The sequence below is a fragment of the Cupressus sempervirens genome, chromosome 7 (genome assembly GCF_028749045.1).
Source record: "Cupressus sempervirens isolate cs-2001-9-10 chromosome 7, ASM2874904v1, whole genome shotgun sequence".
NCBI lineage: Eukaryota > Viridiplantae > Streptophyta > Pinopsida > Cupressales > Cupressaceae > Cupressus > Cupressus sempervirens.
This window is the reverse complement of record NC_143124.1, coordinates 547,927,189-547,952,395: the sequence shown is the minus strand read 5'-3', so window position 1 is coordinate 547,952,395 and position 25,207 is coordinate 547,927,189. Positions and strand designations below refer to the sequence as shown.

At 34.3% G+C, this 25,207-nt stretch overlaps 1 long non-coding RNA gene across 6 annotated transcripts in view; it reads left to right on the top strand.

The window, feature by feature from the left end:
* The first annotated feature begins 2,892 nt into the window (after nt 1-2,892).
* The window catches only part of LOC149547947 (uncharacterized), a 98,698-nt gene continuing 76,383 nt past the window's right edge, over nt 2,893-25,207 (top strand). Inside the window, exons 1-4 of one of the 6 annotated variants that reach the window (XR_016353944.1) lie at nt 2,893-3,130; nt 5,060-5,121; nt 5,718-5,793; nt 21,241-21,504. This is a non-coding gene — a long non-coding RNA (uncharacterized LOC149547947). Of the gene's footprint in view, nt 3,131-5,059; nt 5,122-5,217; nt 5,468-5,717; nt 5,794-21,240; nt 21,505-25,207 lie in introns of those variants that run through there. The other 5 variants (XR_016353943.1, XR_016353946.1, XR_016353945.1 and 2 more) reach the window with 5 other exon arrangements.

Here is a 25,207-nt window from a genome sequence, read left to right as displayed (position 1 = left end):
AGATGAATGGAAATTCCTTGGTGAAAAGTACCAACACGAACACCTATTGACATAACATATTATGAATAGAACAAATTGAGCACCACGATGATAAATTAGCAATATCATATAAATTAAATATAAAGCAAGAAGCAAAAAACATGAAATATAATTTATAAATAATAATATAAAACTTGTTAGAATAGGTAAATTAATCATCATAAATGTGGTCGGCATAGACCAAGCACCGTATATGCATTGCTCAACAGACCAATTATCCATGATAAACATGTGTCAATTTCAACTACTTAAATAAATGTTCCAACGAACTCCATACTACACTATAGTTAGTATTTAATATATATTTCCTTATAAATTAATAGATGAGGGAATGTGATCTATAGAGCCCATATTTATGATTCTTCTCTACTTTATTTATTTATCTTTTAACTTGGTATTAGAGCCAAATGAAAGGGAAAATTTGCATTTAGTGGAGTTTAAACAATCCCATGTGGTGAAATTTTGGTAGATATCTATATGAGCCAATGGTGAGTAATTGTAGGCACCATCATTTGAAATGAAAATAGAGTCATGCAAATGAAGATCCCTAGAGAGATGAAAATAGAGTAAGGTGCCATAGATAAATTTTGCCAATTGAGTGTCACCCAAGTGTGTTTAGAGTGCTGCCCAAATTATTAGTGCATTGACACTACTGAAGGTGAGTAAAAGTTAGAGGAGAATATGCAAAGAAAATATCTTATGTGGTGAGATACTACTGGAGAAGATGTATGCTAAATATGGCAATACAAAGATTGTATGTTGTTTGTTTTTTGTAATGTTTAAAAGAGGTGGCATTTTCAGAATGCTATGGTAGTAGGATATGTTGTAAGTGAGGATGTCAGTGAGGCTTTTACACTATTTCATCAAATTTGAGTAGCGATTGAAATGAAAATGGTTGTTGTATGATGTATAAGTAGTTGTTGTTTAAGAAGAATTTAGCAATAAACATAGAATTTAAATTTGTTGGCTTGCATTATTGTGTGTGTCTAGTCTTATAAAGTAGTTGTGGGAGTTAGCATTGATTAGAAGGTGAGATGGTGTGCTACAGATTGTAGTCATGTTTCATAGGGTTGTGTGATATGTGCTCTAGTTTGGGTTGAAAGTGTTTGGTTTGGTGGTGAGTGAGTTTGTCTAATTGTAAAGGTTGTGTTAATGCCAAAAACAATCTTGTAATCTACCTCAACAAAGTGATGAAGAACAATCTAGAGAATGTATGTACCTAAGCTATTCTATGGGGTGCATTATCGATTGCACCCAACACCACAAAGGTTTTTTGTTTAACATATTGATGAACCATGTATCTAAAAATGATTCTTATACAAATGGGGAGTATAGTGGTTGGGTACACATGTATCTCGGTAGATGGATTTATTTTTATTGGACTCAATCATCAATTTGATGCAAGTACAAAAGGAGAAATGCCCATACTGATGATGGTTTCCTCATTTCAATGGTTTGTGAGTAGTGTGTTCTTGGTTTGTGGTAATCCAAAACCACTTGAGCTCAAAGTTTATGGTGATCTTGAAACCATTTGTGAGTGAGGTTTGTGGTGAACCAAAACCACCTGTGTGATGTTTGTGGATTTTGTGATAAGCTTGAAACCATTTTAAAACGCATCAGCTAGGGGTAATCCGTAAACCTAAAGTGAGTGTGATGCAAGGAAAACAATATGAACAATAGTGTTTGATAAGTAATTGTAAATGGGTACCTAACAAGGCTTTAGGCCAGGACCCATGGACTCTAGATTATTGGGGGATTTTAAAAACCTTTTGATGATTAATTTATGGGGGATGTTAGAATAGGTAAATTAATCATCATAAATGTGGTTGACACAAACCAAGCATTGTCCAAGCATTGCTCAATAGACCAAATGTCCATGATAAGCATGTGTCAATTTCAACTACTTAAATAAATGTTCCAGCTAACTCCATGCTACAATATAGTTAGCATTTAATATGTATTTCCTTACAAATGAATAGACGAGGGTTTGTGAGCTATAGAGCCCATATTTGGGTTTCTCCTCTACTTGCTCTTAAACTAAATTTAGTTATAAAATATGGAAAAAGTGGAAGTTTTCTATACAGTCCACAATATGTGAATACTAATATAAAACTTAGTTATAAAATATGAGACTATCTAGTATTTATGGGTGGAGGCACTTAATTATGTTACAAACAAAGCCTACACATGAACTTGTGACCCTTTATTTTATTTTATTTTTAAATTAGGTAAGAATACATGTTTTCTACCTCTAGACTAACTATATACTGCTAAATCACCTCAAATATACTAAGTTAATGGTTAAAGGGTCAAACTTATAGGGACAAGCTAATCTTTAGACAAAATGTACTAAAGACAAAACGAAGTCAAACTTTTTTTTTTTCCAGATTCACAAAAACGTAGTGATTTTTTTCCAAATTTTTTGTTGTTTTTGACTACAAATTATGTAGATCATGAAGATCAAATGCTGAAATTTTTAGAACAATCTATGATATTTTCAATTTTTTGAAAATTGATCAATTATACAATTTGTAGAGAGGATAACTGCATCCAAACTTACATACCTAAAAATCTCACGTTAGAAACCATGAGTATTAGGAAAATCTCAGATGACATTCAATTGAAGGCATGCAATGTTATTTAAGAAAACAGAAAAAAAAAGAAACATTAACCCATCTTACCCAAGTTCAACGGTTGGTTGGGTCGCTGAAGGGACAGCTAATCCTACCATTCAATGCCTTATTTTCACTTTACCAGTAGCTTAACATGCCCGCTACCTACCACACCAATCCCCTGGACTAAATATCGCTTTATCCTCAAACTCACTGGTTTGTACTTAATGTCTGTACTTAATGTCTTTTTTCTCTTAGCTTACAGTCATGAACTGCATAGTTGGCTTATACTCTTCCACTTATGGAGTTTATTATGATCAGTGAATATCAGTTTGATTTCAGAAAATAATGAAACTTTAATGTTAGAAAAGTGGCGTTGGAGGAGCTTGGATCAACGTGTTTTAGGCTCCCATTTGTATTGTACATCCGCTGAATCATATTATGGAGCAGACTGCTTTAACACATCAGGATTCGTACAAGTAAGTTCATGTAGATTTTCCCTTGGTTTTGTTTAATTTGATGTGCTTTCTGAATGCATGGGCTCTGAATTTCCAAATCATTAAACAGTTTTGCTCTCAGTGGTGTTATTTATATCATTAAAGCTCTAGGATTTGTCACAGGTTCGTTTATATAAGCTTGTTCTTAATTTTGTTTAATTATGGGTTTATGTAGAACTGCATTCATTTTGCCACAAGTTAGTTCATATAGACTTGCCTTTGGTTTTGTTTGACTGCTCTTGATTTGTCACCCTGGTTTTGTTTGTGATTTAAGATAGTTTCATTTGAAGTGGTAATATTGAATAAGTTGTTATTTATTGTATTCTTAATCACATACTATTCATGGATAATAGTCTTTTGGTTTTGTTTGTGATTTAAAATAGTTTCATTTGAAGTGGTAATATTGAATGAGTTGTTAAGAGCAATGGATAACATTGAATTGCATTGGATCTGCAATAAGTAGACAAAATACTTTTAGGTGCTAGATTCTGGTACTCTGGGTTGCCCAGGACTTGAACTCGGAGCTCATCGGATGGAGTGGATTATCTGCTTTTTTTAAATTCATTTGAAATGGTAATATTGAATGAGTTGTTATTTATTGTTTTCTTAATCACATACTATTCATGGATAATAGTCTATTATATAAACAAATTTTTATTTCTCTTCATTTTAAAATGGTATAGAGTAAATATATTTAAGTTGGACAAAGTATAAATTGTTTGGATTTATTAATTGTGTAGTTAATTTAAAAAATATTAAAGGTTTATAATTTACAACTAGTAAATTATAATATTCTTATGTGTGACGCTTAGTGTTTTGAAGTGTATTTGTTAATGTATCTATTTATGATTTGTAGTATGAATTTACCGCATTTTTGTAAGTTCATATTGGTGGCTATGTTCATATTAGTTCATGGGTGGTAAGAGTATAGAAGTGAAGTCATTAAGTTCATGGTACTTCATTCTTCTTGGTTCAATTTAGATGTGAAGTCTTTAACTTAAATTTATAGTAGCTATTAGATATATGAAATTTTATATTAAAAGATGTTTGTCTAAACAAAGATTTCTTTGTCCGATAGTCTACTCATGATAGACAATCATTTTTACAAATAATTTCAAAGAAGATATTAATAGGATTACTTGCACTATCAAACTTTACACACAACAAAACTTAATCTTCACTAATTATTATTTATATTCATATACATTACATTTAACAAAATTTTCACATTTAAAAAAAGTTAATGCGTTTTAATCCTTGTTTTCATTTTATATATTGTCATAATGAATAACACTATATGATTTGAAAATAGTACAAAATTCAATAATTATATATAATTTATTTCAATAATTATTTAATTTTAAAAAAATATAGTGACAATATTTAAACAATTTATTGCAAATTATACATTTTTTATTTTTATATTATCTAATTTGATTTTAACTAACCATCCAACTTAAAAGCTCAATGCTATGCTATTTGAATAATCTTATAAGATGGGATGCCTACACAAACACTCCTCAAAATAGAAAAACAAGAAAAAGAAAAAGAAAAAAAGAAAAAACCTTAACCTATTATTAAAAGGATTGGTCATGAAAATGATGCTCACAATCTTCATTTTTAAAATAGAATTACCACACCTTTCTTTTTAGTCCTACCTATTTATAAGTGAAGAATAAATTTTTTAAGTATCTCTTTAGCAATTAATCTATTTTTGAGAATCATGTCAAAAATGTTTAACCTATGCTCCTTAATCATTTTATTATATTAAGTGATATTTTATTATATTGTTTCTATTTTCTAATTGGCCCTTTCCAATAGTCTTTTCTTTTCTCAAATGAGAAATTACTGAAAATTTAGTAGTTTTCATTTGACATTTATAAATGCTTCTACATCTCATGTGCATGCAAGGATGGTTGGAAGATGGTGGCTCTGCTGAATGTTTTCCTTGCTAAGGTCTTTGCTAGAAGAAGGTAGGGTTCCCCTCTTCTTTAATTTTTTCACCTCATTCTTTCCATTATGCAAGGTAGTTCTAACAATCCTTTTTGTGTATTTACCTATTTTTGTAGAAGGAGAATCCACAAATGTGAGAATTCATGAACATGGAGTAGTTAATAGAACACACTTGTGAGGGTGGTTAAATTCAATTAAAAAAATAGTATATGCTTTTAAAAGTTGATTGGTAAGTAAGGAATGAAAAAATTGAAACTAATCTAATAATTTATTTTATCATCTCAAGAGTTAAGATGATTCAACCTATATCCCTATATATATTTTGAATTAAATAAATCTCTCACATATTGTTGTTATGTTGCATTACATGTTATAGCAGTCTAGTTGTTATGCATCATTTGACCACTTACTAAAGGTTCTTACTTTACAAACAATCTTTATCTATTTCTATTGGGCATTGATGATTTAGGATTTACATAACACTAAAGTAATCTCTATTTACTTTTTAATGTAATGCCGTTTGAAGGTTTAGGGTTTACAATAGTTTGACAATGTATAGGTGGATATAATTTTAGTGCATGTAAGGAGGCCTCACATTACTATTGTTGCTTGTTAGTATTCCTCTTGGAAGGTTGGAACTGCCTTCTATCTAGAACATTGGAGCAATATAAGGAAGCTTTCAGAGTATCATGGTTCGCATTCTTGACATTTAATAAACTCAATTTTCTAATTTCAATTATCTTAAAGAAAGGGGTTTTTTCTTATCTTGGTTGCAATTCTTTCAAATTAGTTTTATTATTATTATAATAATAAATTAAAAGAAAAATAGTTATTACCTTTAGTTGGTTGTACAAATGATTCGAATATCAATAGTTTAAGTTGTCCCTAGTAATAGTCTCACCATTTTCTAATAATTTTTTTAGACTTCTCACAACTTAATGTAGTTTCCTAATGTGTAGTAGTGGAAGTAAATCATTTCTCATTTGTTATTGCATACAGTTCATGTTATGGGAAGTACTACAAATGGGGAATTCATAAATTTATTCAACCATGGATGGGATTGATTGTTGTCCAAGCATCCTATATCATTCTATTATCGTTTTGATCTATTCCTTATTTTTTGACTCAAACTCTCATAATAGGTTATCTATTCATCAGTTATCTATTATTTCTTTGTGCGCATTGTCTCACAGCTCATAAACTTAGAATTATACTCCTTTGAAAATTGTAACTTTGCATGCACACAATTTCAATAACCCTACTCAATTGTAAATCTAGGAGCTTTTTTATTCTTCTGTAATCCTGGGTATTAGAGGTTTGATTGTGCATTATTCCCAAGTCAACAATATTCATCCATGTATGATAGGATCCTGCAATTTTTGTTATGGATGAGTATTTTAGATTTCTTTCTAGCATCCACAGAATCTTGTACTGTACTCCTAATTATTTTTGCAATTATACTTCCAATCCTTGGCATTGCTTTTAGACTCCTAGTAGCAACAATGCCAATTCAAAGAATATGCAAAAGACATTATCACTTATTGAAAAAGAGGGAACTTACAAAGGTAATGTTTTAAACTAATTTTGAACAAAATATGTACACGACAAACAATTATTTATATTCATCTTCATTATTTGTCGATTATGTTCTTCTCAAGATATTAAAGTAGGTATCCCTTTTTCTAAATTCATCAATGACTACGAGAGAAATTTTTTGGTGAATGCATCCAAATGGGAAGTATTAGTTGGTCTATGAAGACAGCAATAAAAATATGAACAACTTTAAACTTGACAAAAATATTTTACTGTAGAAGCTTTGCAACTTCCCGCCTTTGCATCTGCCCACAACTGGGTACTTGTCAAGTCACAGTCCTCGAGGGGATTGAGTCCCCCTTCCCCATCCCTCCCTCCTTCATCAGATCTGTTGTAGGATTGCCTGTACCTTTTTCTAGTCCTTTTTGCCAATACCTAGAATGCCCAGGAAGGGTCTTATTCTGCTCGAGGTCTAAATTTGGCTGAGGCACTTGCAATCCTTGATGAGTTGGCCTGCTCGGGACCCCATCCTTTAAGGGGCTCCACAAAAGATTTGAGTCACATGAAAATCGATCTCCTCAAACCAAACAGGTTGGAGGTGGTTGTTGGATCCACAAGTCCTGTCAAGACTAGGGTGAAACCAACAGTGGTTTCAGGCGTTACAGGATCAGAGATTTCTTCTTGTTAGAAGGAGATACTCTTGGAGAAGGATGAAGAATGAACCAAGGAAAAGGAGTTGGAGAGGGCCCTAGAGATACAAGATACTACTAACTCAAAAGAGAAGGAGATTGCTAACAATACCACTATGGCAGAGGGCAATGTAAATTCTAAACTTGAAGAAGGGGAGATTGATGCATTATAGATCAAGCAGGTTACCCAATTTTTTTGGGGGAAAGAGAATTTCTTCTTGAACCTCCTAAATGAGGAGGGATGTCCTAAGGCCATAGAACCAGAACCCTGTAACATATCCCCAATAAAGGGGAATGGATCACCTTTTAGGGATGAAATTCTAGTGGTTGCACTACCAGGTATCATTCAAATACATTCTCCTGCCCAAAATGGAACTAATATAGACATCTTGAATAGGGATGGTTGGATTGTCCCTAAGAGGAAGTTAAGGGGAGCTAACAAAGCTAATGTTGGCATAGCGGTGAAAGTGGGGAGACCTCCAACTAAAAACCTTCGACAAAAGGAGACATCAAAAGATATAGCACATGAGAAACAAAAGACCTAGGTCAAGATCCAAACACACAAAAGATGAAGTAATATCCTAGAATGTGAGAGCATTGAATAGCCCCAAGAAGAAATATGAAGTTAAACAAAAGATTATGGAACTTAAGGTTAACATGATTCCTTTGTAGGAAGTAAAAATGACGGAGCAGGTGTTCTCTAGAGTGGTTGAATATCTATGGCTAGGAGCTAAGTTATCTTTTAGTGTTGCAATGGGTGCTTTGGGAGGCATTGCAACACTTTGGAACATGGACAAAGTGATGGGGAGAGAGATTTTCACAAGCCCCCATTTTTTGGTGGTGGGCTTTATTGCCAAAACTTGTAATTGAAACTTATTTAACTTCTATGCACCCTATACCCATAATGGGTAGATTTTGGTATGGGAGGAGGCAACGGATTTTTTTGATACCATGAGGAATGAGAACATTCTATGTATGGGAGACTTTAACACCCCCTGTATCCCTTGAAAAAATTGGGTGGGCCAGAGGACTTTTCTGAGAGTATGCATGACTTAGCAGGTTTTCTTGGGAAACATGATTTGATAAATATCAATCTTTAAGGAATCCCTTTCACCTAGTCAAATAACAGATTGGGGAACAATCTGATTTGGGTTAGGCTTGATTGTACTCTTATCTCAGTGGGTTGGGACATTCTCCCACACACCTCCTTAAATGCCTATCCAAGGACCATCTCTGATCACTCTATGTTGTGTTTCTCATGGAAGAAGAAATAGTTAAATAGGTCAAGACCCTTCAGGTGTGAGATAATGTAGCATTCTCACTTGGAGTTGAGAGAACGTATTGCCCAATGGTGGAACATATGCATCCAAGGATCTTCTATGTTCTATGTTGCTAGGAAACTTGAAAGAATCTGCAAAGAGGTTAGAGGATGGAGCAAGGCATCATTTAATAACATCTTTAAGGAAAATAAATTAATTGAAAATAGGTTGGAATCCCTCCAAGCTAGTCTTGCAAGTGGAGTTTCTTCTTTGGATCATCAAAATGAGGAAAAGGAATGTAGGACTAATTGGAAAGTATTGTTGGAACATGAAGAAATATTCTAGAAGTAATGGTCTAGAGTTCAATGGCTAGAGGAGGGGGATAGGAACATTGCCTTCTTCTATAAATCAACATCAAAGAAAAAAGGAAGAAACACCATCAACCTATAGGTAGACTACAATGAGTAGGAAATATTGGAGGAGGATGAGATAGAGGACTAGGCCTCTAAATACTTTTAGGAGATCTACAACCCCCTGCCAAGTCAAATTAGTATTAACATTCAAGATGATATTTTAAGGATCATGCACCTAGTTGTGGATGACCAAATGAACAAGGACTTGATTGTCAAGGTTACGAAGGAGGAAGTGAGAAAAGTTGTATTTAGTATGAACCAGTTCGAATTGCTAGGCTCGGATGGATTGAAACCCATGCTTTTTTTTCAAGAATTTTGGGATATTGTCAAGTATGATATTTCTCATGCTGTAGGTGATTTTGTGAGAATGGGCAAGCTGTTGAAGGAACTTAACTAGACTTTCATAGTGTTAATACCTAAGATCAAGGGACCAAGATGTCTTGAGGAATTCAGTTCCATAAGCCTCTACAACATGATTTATAAGATCCTCTCTAAGGTCATGGTGAACCATATCAAGCCCTTTCTTGATAAGTTTATAGGTCCATACCAGAATGGGTTTGTCCCTATAGACAGATTCTAGATGCGGTCATCAACACCCATGAGGTGTTACATTCTATGGAGAGGTGTGGGGACCTAGGTATGGCTTTAAAACTTGACATTTTTAAAGCTTATGATTAGATAAGAAGGGAATTTTTATTTGATATTCTAACCAAGTTAGGATTTAAAGAGAAGTTTATTAGTATTATCTAGGTTGCTGTTAATACCGTCTAGTTATCGGTCCTAGTGAATGGGGTCCCAAGTAGATTTTTTGCCTCCTCTCAAGGGCTTAAGAAAGAGGACCTCTCTCCTTACTTATTCAACATTATTGTGGAGCTGATGGGAAGAAAATTAAAGGACTTGGCAAGAAATGGAAAGATAGAAGGCATTAAACCTGCTTCATCTAGTCCCTCATAGGTGATTTGGCAATTTGATGATGACAACTTCCTATTTGGTTTGTCTTTTGTTCATGAAGCTAGAGCTTGGAAGAGCCTTCTTAACCACTATGAGAGGGTTTTATGACAATGTATAAAAAAAAGGAAAGCATATTTTGTTAATACAAACATGGATCTGAGGAGGAAAGTTATCAAAATTCTGGAATGCTAGGAGGCGATCTTACCAGATACCTATCTTGGCCTCCCTCTCGCAATAAAAGAAGTAAGCTCACAACACTAGAATGGGCTGGTGGAACACTTATAGAGGAATCTTGTAGGATGTAAATGAAAAATTCTAAGTAGTACAAGAAACTTAAGCTTCTCTTAGCTTCTTTAAAAGGCATCCTTGTGTACTTCCTTTCTCTCTTTAAACTCCCAAGTAGATATAAAGAGATTATATTGAAAAAATTAAAAGAAATTTCCTATGGTCTAGAATGAAGGACAAGAACAGAATAAGTTTAGTCATCTAGGAGAAAGTTTTCAAACCTAAGTCTATGGGGGGACTAAACATTAGAAGAATTGGGCATTTGAATAAGGCCCTCCTGGCTAAGGTTGGTTGAAAATTGATAAGCTCCTTGAGAAGTTGGTATAGTATTATCAAGGATAAGTATCTCAGGGGTGAAGTGTTGCACCAACATATTTCGATCGTGATGCTCCCCCTGGGATAAAAAAATGGAACACTATTGTGAAAACATGCAAAATACTGAAGAAGGGTCCTCATTGGGTGTGGGGAACGAGAACAAAGTTGAATTTTGGGAGGATCACTGGCTACAAGATGGACCCCTCATGAATACCAAGTTCCAACCTCTAAGAGACTCATGTACCAGACCACATGGTACTTTGGTTTGCAACTATATAAACCTCACGAATGAATGGACAAGACTTTACAATTAGGACAATCCTAGAATGATGCTAATTATGGAACTTTAGGAAATGTTACAAAATTGTTGTATCCCCTCTGTCCTATTGGAGGATTCTTTGGTATGGAAACTTACCCCCTCTAGAGAGTTCATGATGAAATCTAATTATGCTTGTTGTCTTGAGGGTGGTGAAGCCTCAAAGAAATAGGAAAATGTTTGGCACCCCTAGATCCTACCACGGATAATCCTTACCATTGATAATGTGCAAAAGGGAGGATTTCAGCTGGTTAATTGCTATGTGTTATTCTATAATGCAATAGAATCCATTTAAAACCTCCTCTTACATTTTCCCTTTTCTATGGAGGTTTGGAGGGAGGTTCTCTCTTTTTGGGAGATTCAGTGGTGATTGAATGAGAAACTCCATTAGTTTGTTAATTGGGATGGTCCCTCTAACCACCCATACCTCAAAACCTTCTAGAGAGTCATCCCCCCTTATGTGGTGTGGAAAATGTAGAAGGAATGAATTGATCACATATTTTGGGAAGAGGTTGCTACTAGAGAGGTGGTGGCTCAACAAGTGATTAGGCTATTGAAAGAATGTAGTGGGATCTGGCATTAGAAACCTCCCCTGAACCCCCTGAGGACCCAACTATGAGATGGTCTAATTCTTGGGATGTAAGTCTGAAGGTGGAAATATTTGAAAAACCTAAAGCTACTACTATACATAAAATGGTTTGGCATCCCCAGAAGATTGGTTAAAATTCAACTTTGATGGGTTGACAATAACTGGGAGGATGACATCTAGAGGTGTTGTTTGGGATAATACTAGTAAGGTGGTGGTTGCCTATGCTAGGAACTATGGGGGGGGGGGGAATACAAAATGAAGTAGAAGCCTTGGCCCTAGTATGAGGAATGAGGATAGCGAGAGCTAGAGGAATTAATAAACTAGCTATTGAGGGATATTCAATGTTGATTATTAATGTTGTGAAGGACGAAGCTGGAAGGTGTAACTAGAAGATAAAAGTGACAATAGAGGAAATCCACAACCTAGTGAACGAGATGCTTCAAGTCCATGTGGAGCACATACATCAGGAAGACAATGGAGTTGCAGATGACATTAGCCAACCACACCATCCATACAAATGATGGTGGAAAGTGAACATGTTCTATGTGGTGCAATTTAATAAAGTACAACAAATGGAATAATGAAGTGGATCTAGGTGAGTGGGAGAACCCAAGAGTGGAAATTCATAAAGTTGAAGAATATTTTGAAAGATTTTGTGTTTATGTTTATTTGGGGTTCCCTCACCGTGAGTGTTAAGTGCTATGACAAGAGGTCAATTCACACCAATTTAGATAGAATGATAAATCTACCAAAGACAGGAGGTGTGTATAATAATAATGGTGATTTCCTTATGCCACACATAATGCACAGCTTGCAATGATTAACTTCGATGGGAAAGGTATCATTCACATGCATTCATGTTGGACAAGGATTGAAAAATGTGAAGCCTTGTCATTTTATAATGAGAACTGATTGCTTTCTTAGATTCATTATGAGCATTATATCTGTAAATGGCCCTGGCCTCCAAGTTTTATCCTACAACAAGGGGATGTTAGATTTTGTGAATGAACTTGGTAAAGATATGGGTGCTAGCGACTACATTGAACCAGATAGAATTTAAGAATGTATCAAGAATAGTAAGGCAATCTGGGTTTATCTACATGAAGGTAATTTGTTTCCATTCATGGAAGGAATTGAAGGGTATGATGAGCATTTCTCCTTGCAATTTGTCAACACATAGAATAATAGGAAGGTGAAAATTAATGTGGCGGTGTTCGAAATGACGAAGGAACTCATTGTGGAAGTTGGTGGGTTGTATCTCAAGGGTAGGAGTTGGTGCAAGTAGGCCTAGGTTTCTAATGAAATGAGCTTGAGAAAATTCTTCCCCCCTAAGGAGGAGCCTATTTGCGTGAGGGGTGCTTTTTCAAGAGAGGACCTACCTAAACATTGGGACATTGTGTGTTATGCCATTATGTAGTACATAACTCTTTAAGAATGGCATCATATGTTGTATTGTTATCATTTTCCTATTCTAAACCATTTTAGGAACTAGGACCAGATTTCCTTCCTGCACCTTATTTTGCATTTGATGGAGGATAGTGTGTTTAATGTTGGGAAAAAGAGGGAGGAAGGAAGACCCTTTTATATTATGTACTAGGCCTTCATGTTCAAACTTTACAAGTTCCAACTTTCCCTCAAACTACCTCTTCTAGTTAACCCTCTCACCACCATTACTCCCCAAGTCTCCACAAACCCTAGCCCTAGTTTGGTCTTGAAGAAGGTGAACAATAAGCACTTGAGCAATAAGAAAAACATAATCTTTATTAACTTCGATACTAATACTGGGAAGAGTAATAAAAGAACAAGGAGGTCCAACAAAAGGCTTAAAATGGAAAAATTTAAGACTGCTAGAATATATAGTCCATTGATACAACTAAGGGGGGGGGGGGGGGGGGTGAATCAAATATCAAATTGATATCACAATTAACAACCTTAAACAATCTTTAACCATATGAATAATAAAATAAAACCACAACAAGATACTCATACACAATAACACTATATATGTTAACTAGTGAAACCCTTGATCAGAGGGAAAACCCTAGTGGGGATGGCACCCACAAGATGATGTACTAATATAAATATTCCTTATTAGAGGATAGACCTTATTAGGAGTCTGTTACAATATTTAGTACATATGAGTCCTTGTTAGGAGACTTTGAATCCTTGTTAGTAGATTCCAACCCTATTAGGAGTTGTGCCAACTCTTTTAAGAGTTATGGAAGATAGTTGGAACCACTACCCAAATAGGTTCAAGGGTAAGACCAATGAACCCACTATCCAAATGGTCTCTGTATTATTCCTTGTAGAATAATAGAATTGAAATGTACTTTGTTCCTCTATCTCTGTCCTATCAACCAGACTTTCGCTCCTTCTAATCTTGTAACTAGATCTCAAATCTTATGTCCAATAATCCCTTGGATTGCTTGCATTTTCACACTTTTCACTTCAATAAAAATCTCAATACATCATACACTTGATCACACTTTACAATCAAGGAAAACATCTTATAGTAATTCCTTGAGTCAGGCTTGAGGCTTTCCCAATTAATTAAAATAAGATAGTTAATTAATTACAATTACAATAGCACTACCAACTCACATTCTATACAAAAACTTCACACATGTAATACTAAGGCTTGTGCACTTACTGACATGATCAAGTGATTGTCCTCTATCACTACTTGATTATGCATCTCTTTATTACATCTTAGATGTAAGATAGCCAACAATCATCAGGAACTACTTTCCCAAGACTCTGTTTGTGAGCTGCTCTTTATAAATTAGGTACAACTTCCGTAAGTCTTTGACTTAAGCTCTACAGACTTAACCACATCATTAGGATACTATGCCATACATGTCCATAATTGCACATGACTAGACAATCAAAACATTATCAGTACCATCAAGGTCTTTGTTTGCTACTCAACCAATATTTATAGAAATCATGCTATGTTGACATCAATGACAAACATAGTCATGAATACAACATATCAATACTCTCCAATGCTTAGGATACTCCCATAATGAAGTATCATAAGAATTCATGCTAACAAAGACACCCCCCAAGCAGGAGGTGAGTTCTAAATCCATGGAAAGTGAAAGGATATACACCAAAAGAAAGAGGAAGGTCATGCACATTGGTTTAGAGGGTAAGGAAGTTCCAATCCCATCTCACATTTCAAGTACCCTGGAAGCTAACCTGTCCCTTGATAGAAGCTTAGGGGAAGATATCATATCCCCAATAAAGGATGTAGCTAAGAGTGGGGTGAAGAAGACACATCATAGCCATGGGTAGGATTAGAGTAAAACCAGGTTGGATAGAATGGAGAATTTGATGCATGACCTGGCTAATAATCAGGAAGCCCTATGCCAAAATTTTGAAACCCTAGTGGAGTTCTCTACTAAAGTCATGTAGTCAACAACCACCACTCTTTATTTTTTGCAGGTGACCAAGGATGATAAGGACAAGGGAAAAGAGAGTGAGATCACCTGCTTCCCCTATAGCTTCTCGACAGATGATTGGCTCAAAACTCTTTTGGAGAAACTTGTCAAGGAGGAGGAAAAGAAACCAACCATGGAGGATCCTAATGAAAAGGAGGAGGAGGACCTAGATGAGAAGAAGGGGAGCTAGCCACTATGTTTGATTTGATTTGATTTTTTTTAATATTATGGTTAACTATGAAATCTGTGCCCTTGGTGGCATTTTTAGCTATGGATATGAATCATGTTATAAAAGTAATTTGTAATATCGGTTGTTGGAACATTTTTTGGAATAGTATTAATATTAAGGGTAGGATAGTGGATACTAGTGTTTTGATGGTTAATGCTATGGGGTTAAATGTTAAAATGTTTTTGATGTTTTTTATGTCTAGAAAAGGGATTGGTTAGATAGGTTTTCATGCATACTCTCCCCCATGCTTTAGAAAATATTTTTCATGCATATTCTCCCCCATTGACATCAATGTCAAAGGTCTCAAAATCAATATAGAAATTGTTAATTAGTTGTTCCAAGTCATCAACCAACTCGAGTGTCCAAAGACACTATTCAATACCAAATACCAAATACCAAGAGTCCTCAATGAATCATTACACACCAGATACTTCTCCATATGAGAAGCATCATCATTCAATCCAATCAAATAATAATGCTCTATACCATTGGACTAATGGATTCTCTACATCAACTACTCAGAAGTAGGTAGGAGCATAACCCTAAGCATACCTCTCAAATACTCAAATGTATCTTTAGGAAAAGGCTTCATAAATATATCTGCAATCTGATCTTTAGTACTTACATACTCCAATCTAATCTCCTTTTCTATTTCTCTCTCTCTCAAAAAATGATACTCAATAGATTTATGCTTAGTCTTAGAATGCAATATAGGATTCTTTGACATACTCACTATACTTGTGTTATCACAATAAATGATAACAGGTTCTTCAATCTATATTCTAATATCCTTCAACATCTAGTTCATCCACATAACTTGATTACAATTATTTGCTGCTGCAACATACTCTACCTCAACAGTACTCTATGAAGTACAATCTTGCTTCTTGTTTAACCAAGAAACCAATCTCCCTCCAATAAAGAATGCTCCACCAGTGGTTCTCTTTCTATCATCCATAATGCCTACCCGATCGACATTAGTATATGCACATAGAGTGAAATCACTCGATTTGTCATACCAAATTCCATAGTCAGATGTCCCTTTTAGATATCTTAATATTCTTTTCACTGTTGCAAAATGATATTCCTTAGGATCAACTTGAAATCTATAATCCCAACTCTATTTTCTATATTTCGTCTAGTGTGAGTCAGATACTGTAAGCCTCCAATCATGGATCTGTACTTCTTTTGCTCCACTTCAAGTATCTCATCTTTGTTGAATAACTTGTGACCAGTTATCATAGGTGTGCTACCAAGTTTACAACTTTCTAAACTAAACCTTTTCAACAAATCTTTTAGGTACTTGGCTTGTGAAATAAATATACCATCATCATTCTGCACAATCTACGAACCTAGGAAAAACTTCATTTCTCCTATCATGCTCATTTCAAATTCATTCTTCATCTCCTTAACAAATTTATCACTAGCTTCATCATTACCTCCAAAAATGATGTCATAAAAAAAGATTACAATAATTAGCAAATCCATCTTCAATTTCTTTTAAATAAAAGTTACTATCTTCCATACCTTTAGCAAATCCAAGCTTTTCCAAGTAACTGTCTAACCTCGCATACCAGGTTCTTAGTGCTTGCTTTAGACCATATAAAGCTTTCTTTAATCTTCATACCATGTCTTTATCTTCTGATAAAGGAAAACCTTCAGGCTGCTCAATGTAAACCTCTTCTTCTAGTTCTTCATTCAAAAAGGTTGATTTAACATCCATCTAATAAACCTTGAATTTCTTGTTCATTGCATAAACCAGGAACATCCTTACTACTTCCATTATTTATATTGGTGCATATGGTTCCTCATAATCATTTCCTTCTTGCTGTGAATAACCTTTACAAATAAGTCCAACCTTGTTTCTCACAACTTCTCCTTGTTCATTCATCTTATTCCTGAAAACCCATTTTGTTCCTATCACATTCTCGTCTTTTGATCTAGGAACTAATTCCCATGTATAATTCTTTACTATCTAATCTGATTCTTCATTGCTTGGATCCAATGATTATCTTTGACTACTTCATCTGCACGCTTCGGTTCAACTTGAGATATCAAACATATCTCCTCATTTACTTTGTTTTTTGTCATTATGCCTTTACCTTTACTTCTAATTATCTGCTAAGATGGGTGATTCCTTGTCAGATTTCTATTAGGGTAGGAGTTGACATCTCAACACTGATCTCTTCTCTGGGTTCAAAACTTTGTTCTCCTCTATGCTGAAAAGTTAACATATCATTCTGCAAGTCATTGTTAGTCTTAAAAAAAAAATCAACATTTTGTTTAACAATTCTAGAGTTATCCTCTTCTTCATTTGAATTATAATCTACCATCTTTTTTTTGGTTCCAAACTTCTCATCAATCCTTACATTTTCACATTCAACTATTGTCTTAGTTCTATAGTTGAAACATCTATAAGCTTACTTTTCAATGATTATCCAAGAAACATACCTTCATCACTTCTTGGATCAAACTTACCAATGTCATTATCTCTCTTAATATTACACTTTCTCCCAAATATCCTAAAATATTTGACTGATGGTAAGTGTCCAAACCATAGTTCTTAAGGTGTCTTGTCCATATCTTTTCTGATCTATACTCTACTTAGAGTATATATTGATGTATTAACTACTTCTCTCTAGAATGTCTTAGAAACATCATTCTCAAATAACATTGCTCTAGTTACCTCTGCTATGGATTTATTTATTTTCTTAACAATCCCATTTTTCTTAGGTGTTCTAGGTGCATATATCTACCTTTTGATTCCATTTTCATCACAAAATATGTTAAATTCTCTAGAGGTGAATTCTTCTCCTCTGTTAGATATCAAGCACTTAATCTTAACACTAGATTCATTCTCAACTCTATTCTTAAATATCTTAAACTTCTCAAAAGCTTTAGATTTCTCTTTAAGAAATTCCACCCACATCATTCTAGTGAAATCATTGACAAAAATCATAAAATACCTTTCACCATTGAATCCTCTTTTTCTAGAAGGACCAATTAGATCTGTGTGAATGATCTCCAACTTCTCTGTGGTAGTGAACTTCTTGCTAGGGAATGATACTTTCTTTTTCTTAGCCAAAATACATTCCTTACACACAACATTAGTAGGCTTAACAATCTTAGGCAAGTCTCTAACTACAAAAGTGCTACTAACCTTCACAATATTATCAAAGTTTATGTGACATAATCTTCTATGCCACAATGAAATGTTATCAAATTTAGCTACCAAACATGTCATCTCAGTAGGATTTAACTAAAATACATTACTTATGGATCTAGTGTCAGTTCCAATCATCTTACCATATTTGTCTTTGACAATACATGTCTTCTTAGTGAACTGCAATAGATAGCCTTTGTCCACAAATTGTCCAACACTCAACAAGTTATGCTTCAATCCATCAATAAAATATACATCATCAGTGTCACTTTTACCATCAAGAGTAATAGATCCAATTCCTATTATATAACAAGATGCATTATGACTAACTCTAACAATACCTCCATCATGATTCTTGAACTTAACAAAATTATTCGTATCACCAGTCATGTGATGTGAACAACCATTGTCAATTATCCAATCAGACTTCTTTTCTACTTGGGTAACTAGAGCTCTTTCTTCTCTAATTTCTCTATCAAGATCATCCTCCTTGATAGCCACAAATCCTAATTCATCATCACTTTCACTTTGACCTTTCTCATCAAATTCTTCATCTTCATTTGCATACAAACAATTTCTATCTCTATCTCTTCTAGGGTTAAACTTTCCCTTATACTTTTTCTCTCTTTTAGGACATTTAGAAGCATAATGACCAAATTCATTACAAGTCCAACATTTAAAGATTTTCTTACTATCTTTTTCTCTTCTCACCAGAAGGGCTATTCCTTCCTCCATCTTCTTGTCTTCATCAACTTTGTTGCTACTAACAAAATCTCCATGGGTGCTTGCACTCCTTGTCCAATTAGGTCAAATTTTTAGGGCACTAAATGTTGTTTTGACTCTTGCAAGTTCTCAAGACTGACTTCAACCCGCTTCTGCCAATTCTAATCTTCTAAGTAATATTTCTTGGTGAAATACTTAGTATAGGGCATTACCAACTAAATCATCTAAGCTATTGGCTTGAATGGTGGTGTCAAACTTTTCAAGATCTTCCATATGACTTCATCATCTTCCTTGGTTCCACCACGAGATCAAATTCTTGCAACCATTTCTAATATTCTGCCAATATAACTTCTTATAGATTTATCTTCCATCATTCTAGCATCTTGAAATGCACATATCCAATTCTGTAATCTCATTCTTTTTGCATGATCATCACCTTCAAAAGTAGATAATAATTTTTTCCAATTTCATGAGATGTTATAAGTTACTTTACGTGACTATATTTATTCTCTAGAAGAGTTGTCAGTAGAGCTTCTCTTGGTCTCATGTTACACATGAATATATCTCTCTCTTCTTCTCTGCATCCTTCAAGCTTTTCTTCTTCAACAATTATCTTTTGACTTTTTGTTAAGATCCAATATGCTTGACCCATGCACACTAGATCAGTTATCCAACTAATATCATAATTAACAACCTTAAAAAATCTTAACCATATGATTAATATAAACTAAAAATACAAAAAGATACTCATATACAATAACACTAGATATGTTAACTAGGGAAACCCTTGATTAGAGGGAAAACCTTGGTGGGGATGGTACCCACAAGATAATGTACTAATATAAATATTCCTTGTTAGAGGATAGACCCTGTTAGGAGTCTGTTGCACTTTTTAGTACATATGAGTCCCTATTAGGAGATTCTAACCTTGTTAGGAGTTGTGCCAACCCTGTAAGAAGTTGTGGAAGATAGATAGACCCATTGCCCAAACAACTTCAAGGGAAAGACCAATGAACCCACTGTCCAAATGATCACTGTATTATTCCTTGAAGACTAATAGAACTAAAATGTACTTTGTTCCTCTATCTCTATGTTGTCAACCAGATTTTTGCTCCTTCAGATCTTGTAACTAGATCTCAAATCTCACATCCAATAATCCCTTGGAACACTTACATGCATTCAATAAGCACTCTACTCTTTTTCACACTTTGCACGTCAACAATGATTGCAATATATCATACAATTGATCACACTTTAAAATTAAGGAAAACATTTTTCCTTTATACCATACCTTCATAATAATTCCTTGATTCATCCTCGAGGCTTTCCTAATTAATTAAAATAGGATAAATAATTAATTACAATTACAATAGCACTATCGGCTCATAGTCTATATAAAACTTCACACATGCGATACTAAGGCTTGCACACTTACTGACATCATCAGCTGACTATCCTCTACCACTGCATGACTGTGCATCTCTTCATTACATCCCTGATGTAAGATAGCCGAAAATCATTTGGAACTACTTTCCCAATACTCTGTCTTTGAATCACGCTCTGTAAATTAGGTACAACTTCTATAAGTCTTTGACTTAGACTCTGCGCACTTAACCACGACATTAGGACACTGTTCCATACATGTCCATAACTACACATGACCAAACAATCAAAACATTGTCCATACCATCAAGATCTCTGACTGCTACTCAGCCAGTCTTTATAAAAATCATGCTATGTTGACATCAATGACAAACATAGTCATGAATGCAACATATCAATACTCTTCATTGCTCAGAATACTCCCATAATGTAGTATCATCAAAATTTTTGCTAACAAAGACATCCCCAAGTAGGAGGTGAGTTCTGAGTCTATGAGAAGTGAAAGGAGATCCACAAAAAGAAAGAGGAAGGTCATGCACACTAGTTCGGAGGGTAAGGAGGTTCCAATCCTGTCTCATATTTGAAGTACTTTGGAAGCCAATCTATCTCTTGATAAAAGCTTAGGGTAAGATATCACATCCCCAATAAATGATGTAGCTAAGAGTGGGGTGAAGAAGGTGTGTCATAGCCATGAGAAGGGTTAGAGTAGAACTTGGTTGGATAGAATGGAGAATTTGATGCATGACCTAGATGATATTTAGGAAGCCCTATGACAAAAGTTTGAAACCCTAGTGGATTTCTCTACTAAAGTCATGTAATCAACAACCACCACTCTTTCTCTTTTGTAGGTGAACAAGGATGAGAAGGATGAGGGAAAAGAGAGTGAGATCATCCACTTCCTCTATATATTCCTAGCAGACAATTGGCTCAAGAATCTTCTAGAGAAACTGACCATGGAGGATCCTGACGAAAAGGAGGAGGACCCGAATGAGAAGAAGGGGAGCTAGCCCCTGTTCTTGATTTTATTTTATTTTGTTTAATATTATTGTTAACTATAAAATTTGTGCCCTTGGTGGCATTTTTAGTTATGAACATGAATCGTGTTATAAGAAGCATTTGTAATATTGGTTGCTGGAACATTTTTTAGCATAATATTAATATTAAGGGTATGATAGTGGATACTAGTGTTTTGATGGTTAATGCTATGGGGTTAAATGCTAAGATTCTTTTGATATTTTTAATGTCTAGAAAAGGGATTGGTTAGATAGTAGGGGTAACTACTAGTTAGCCTCCAACCCTTTGACCATAGGGTCAACCCCTATTTTGGCTTCTTTACAAATAGATAAAAAAATAATAGAAATATGACCTTATGGGTTCCAAGTGCAAGTATTTTACATATCTACAATAGTGGAAGACATAAAATTATAGTAGAATTATTAGGTTCCTCAAAGACAATGTAGTCAACTGTTAAAAATATTATACATGCAGATACATGATGAAAATAGAGAAAATAACTTTACCCACTAGATTCAATCCTAAGAGTTGATAAAACTAAAACTTAGATGATAGAATATAACATGGTGAAATTTTACTTTTCTCACTTGTGACTGACCCATAACATTGTATATATAGATTAATCATTCCTACCCACTTCCTAAATACATATACCACAACTAAATTCTAACCCCATATTGATTAGGTGCAACCAATACTTCAAAATATCAAATTGAAATAAAAGAAATGGTCTTCAACTGATACTCCTATTGTAACATAATTTCAAAGTTGAAATTTAGAGGTACCTAGTTTGAATCACCAAGAAGGCTTAAATTGGCTATTGGCTTAATTTTCAATTGTTTAGAGTGGATGCGAGTTAGAAGGTAGACATTGGCCATATCTGTCGAGGCTAGGATTCTCATGCCATATCTATCAAGGCTAGGGTTCTAATCTAGAATGAGAATTGAAGCAAAGGAAGTAGGTGAAAACAAGAAAGGGATAGATTAAGATGAAGGTGTATTGTTCCTTATAACGTGAATAAAGGGTGGTAAGAAGGGTCATTAAAATTATAAATCTAGTGGTGTGAAGAGTGCTAGCAAGAGTGAAGATGAGAGGGGGGAAAACCTAAGATAGATAATTTTGAAAAATATTACATCAAAGGCAGTAGGTGGAGAATATTATTAATTTGATTATAAAAATATCATAGAACTAAAACAAAGTAGAATAGAGTAGACAAAAAAGAGAAATTTATACAAACTTAATTTTTTATTATATTGATTTGATCTCATACATACATCTACCAAGAGACTGGCATTTATAACCATAGTAAACTTCTAGAGACTTTTGAACAACTACATAGATAAGGATTATGAACCTTGTTAAATAAAAAAAGTGGATAGACCCTGTTTCAATAAGAAAACTATGGAATGTGAGACAAAGGGGAGTGAACAGGATGAGGGCTTTGATGAATACATGAAGGATGCGATTGCAAAGATTGAGGTTAAGAAGAGGAAAAAGCTTGAGCCTAGTAGCTCATCTAGGAAGAAAAGAAAGATTAAGGAGACTGATTCTAATGTGGATACAGATTCTAAAGAGGAGTCAGAAGAGGGGAATGGGAAAAGTGGTATTGCTGGTAACATCCCTAAAAATAAGGGGAAGAAAATGGATAGGGCCCCAAGCATACTATCTGATGGTGAACCTCTAATTAAGAGGATGGAGTGAAAAGGAAAAAATGCACTTTGCCAAGGGAAGATGGATGCGAAAGGGCATGAAGAGACTGATTATGAAAGAGATAATATTGGTGGAGATGAGGATGACCTTATTCATAACAAGTGCAATGATGACCAAGGGTTTATTAAAGGTACTTTTGGAAATTTGGGGCTAATAAAGAAGGATATTAGTAGTTTGCAATAACAGATGTAGGATATTGTAAGAGAATTTGATCAGCTTAGCAAAACTACTAGAGGGGAGAGAACTCTGGGATAACATATTGATGAACTTTCTGAGGTGTTTGGTAATGTTGAAGAGATTAAGAATTTAATGAAACATGTTCCACCCTTTGAAGCCAAAACTAGAGCTTTGGATTAGCTGATAAACAATTTCTAGAAAAAGTTGGATGGTCTAGATAATAGAGTGGTTAGTATGGAGAAGACGGTCAAGAAACTAGTGAATCAAAATTGCTCTATTCTAAACATAGTGGCTGACAACAGTAACACTTTCCTAAAAAAAAATGATCAAGAGAAAGGTCAAGGCTCCAAGGAAGTGAAAGATGACCTAGAAAGCATACTAGGGCCAACTTGAAGAAGACAGAGGGTGTCAAAGCCAAAGAAATGGATTACTTGAAGGCCTTTGCACAAAACATGAATATCCTTACAAACTAGGCAATGGATCTACTGAAGGCCCTATAGCTGGTTTTGTGTTGTCTTTTTGCTTTCTTTTTGTTGTCTTTTCTAGCTCATTGTTTTTAGCTACTTGTTTAGCATGTACTGCTCTTGGTGTTGATGCACATTTATTTTGGGTTTCTTAATTTTCATTTTTTTGCTACTCTGTAAAAGGTTTCAGGTCCTTTAAAACTTGTTTTTACTTAATCAAAACTATGTAGATGAGGATGAGGAAAAATATGGATTAACACACTCTACATATATTTCAAGATTTTTCTAGACTTTATATTAAATGATCACCTACTGAGAAACATATGAAATAAAATAAACATTACTCTAACACCCCCACCCCATAATGTTTATTTGGAGAGGATAGAAACATCCCTAAGTTTTGATAGATCTCTAATTTTGGTGAACTTAAAAATAGACAATTCTTTTGTAAATATATCAGTGACTTGATCTTCTGTTCCACAAAATTGTAGCTCAACCTCTTGACTTTCAGTTAGATCTCGAACAAAATGGTGATGCACTTCTATATGCTTGGATCTTGCATTATACACCTGATTCTTTGCTAGCTTAATAGTGCTTTGATTATCACAATTTTTTTTAGTTGGATAGTCTAATGGATGGTATAATTCTCTAAGTAATCTCCTAAGATAGAATTCTTCTTGAGATGCCTTTAATGAGCCAACACATTCAACTTCTATAGATGAAAGTGACACTGTTGATTGCTTCTGGCCACTCCATTAAACCTGTCTTGATCCAAGATGGAAGATATATCCCGAAGTTGGTTTTCTACAATCAATTTCACCTACATAATCATAATCTATATATCTAACTAGAGTAGTCTCTCCTCTGTACTTGTATTCAATTCCAAGTTGGTAAGTACCCTTAATGTATCTTAATATTCTTTTGGGTTCTTTCCAATATTCAATATGTGGATCTTCCATGTGCTTGGATACAATACCAACTGCATATGCAATATGTGGTCTATTTATAGTAAGATACAAAAGATTTCCAACAAGATGCCTATACAATTTTCCATCCACCTTCTTTTGAGTAGTATTGGCACTAAACTTTAATCATACTTCACACGGTGTATTATATGGTTTACAATCACTGATAAGTTAAATTTCTTTAGTATATTGAAAGAACATATTTAGTTTGAAAAAAAATGATCATTTCTTCTTCTTTCCATACTTGTATGCCTGAGAACTAGTGCATTATCCCTAAATCAATTATTTCAAAAACTTGTTTGATTTGATCTTTAGTTATGTCAATATCATGTGTGTGATCTCTTGTAATAATGAAGTCATCCACATAAAATACAATGATAACAAATTTTTCATCACTATATTTTACATACACATTTGAATAAACTTTACTTCATTTAAATCTAACATCTAGAAAGTACTTATTTAATTTGAAGTAACATTCCTAT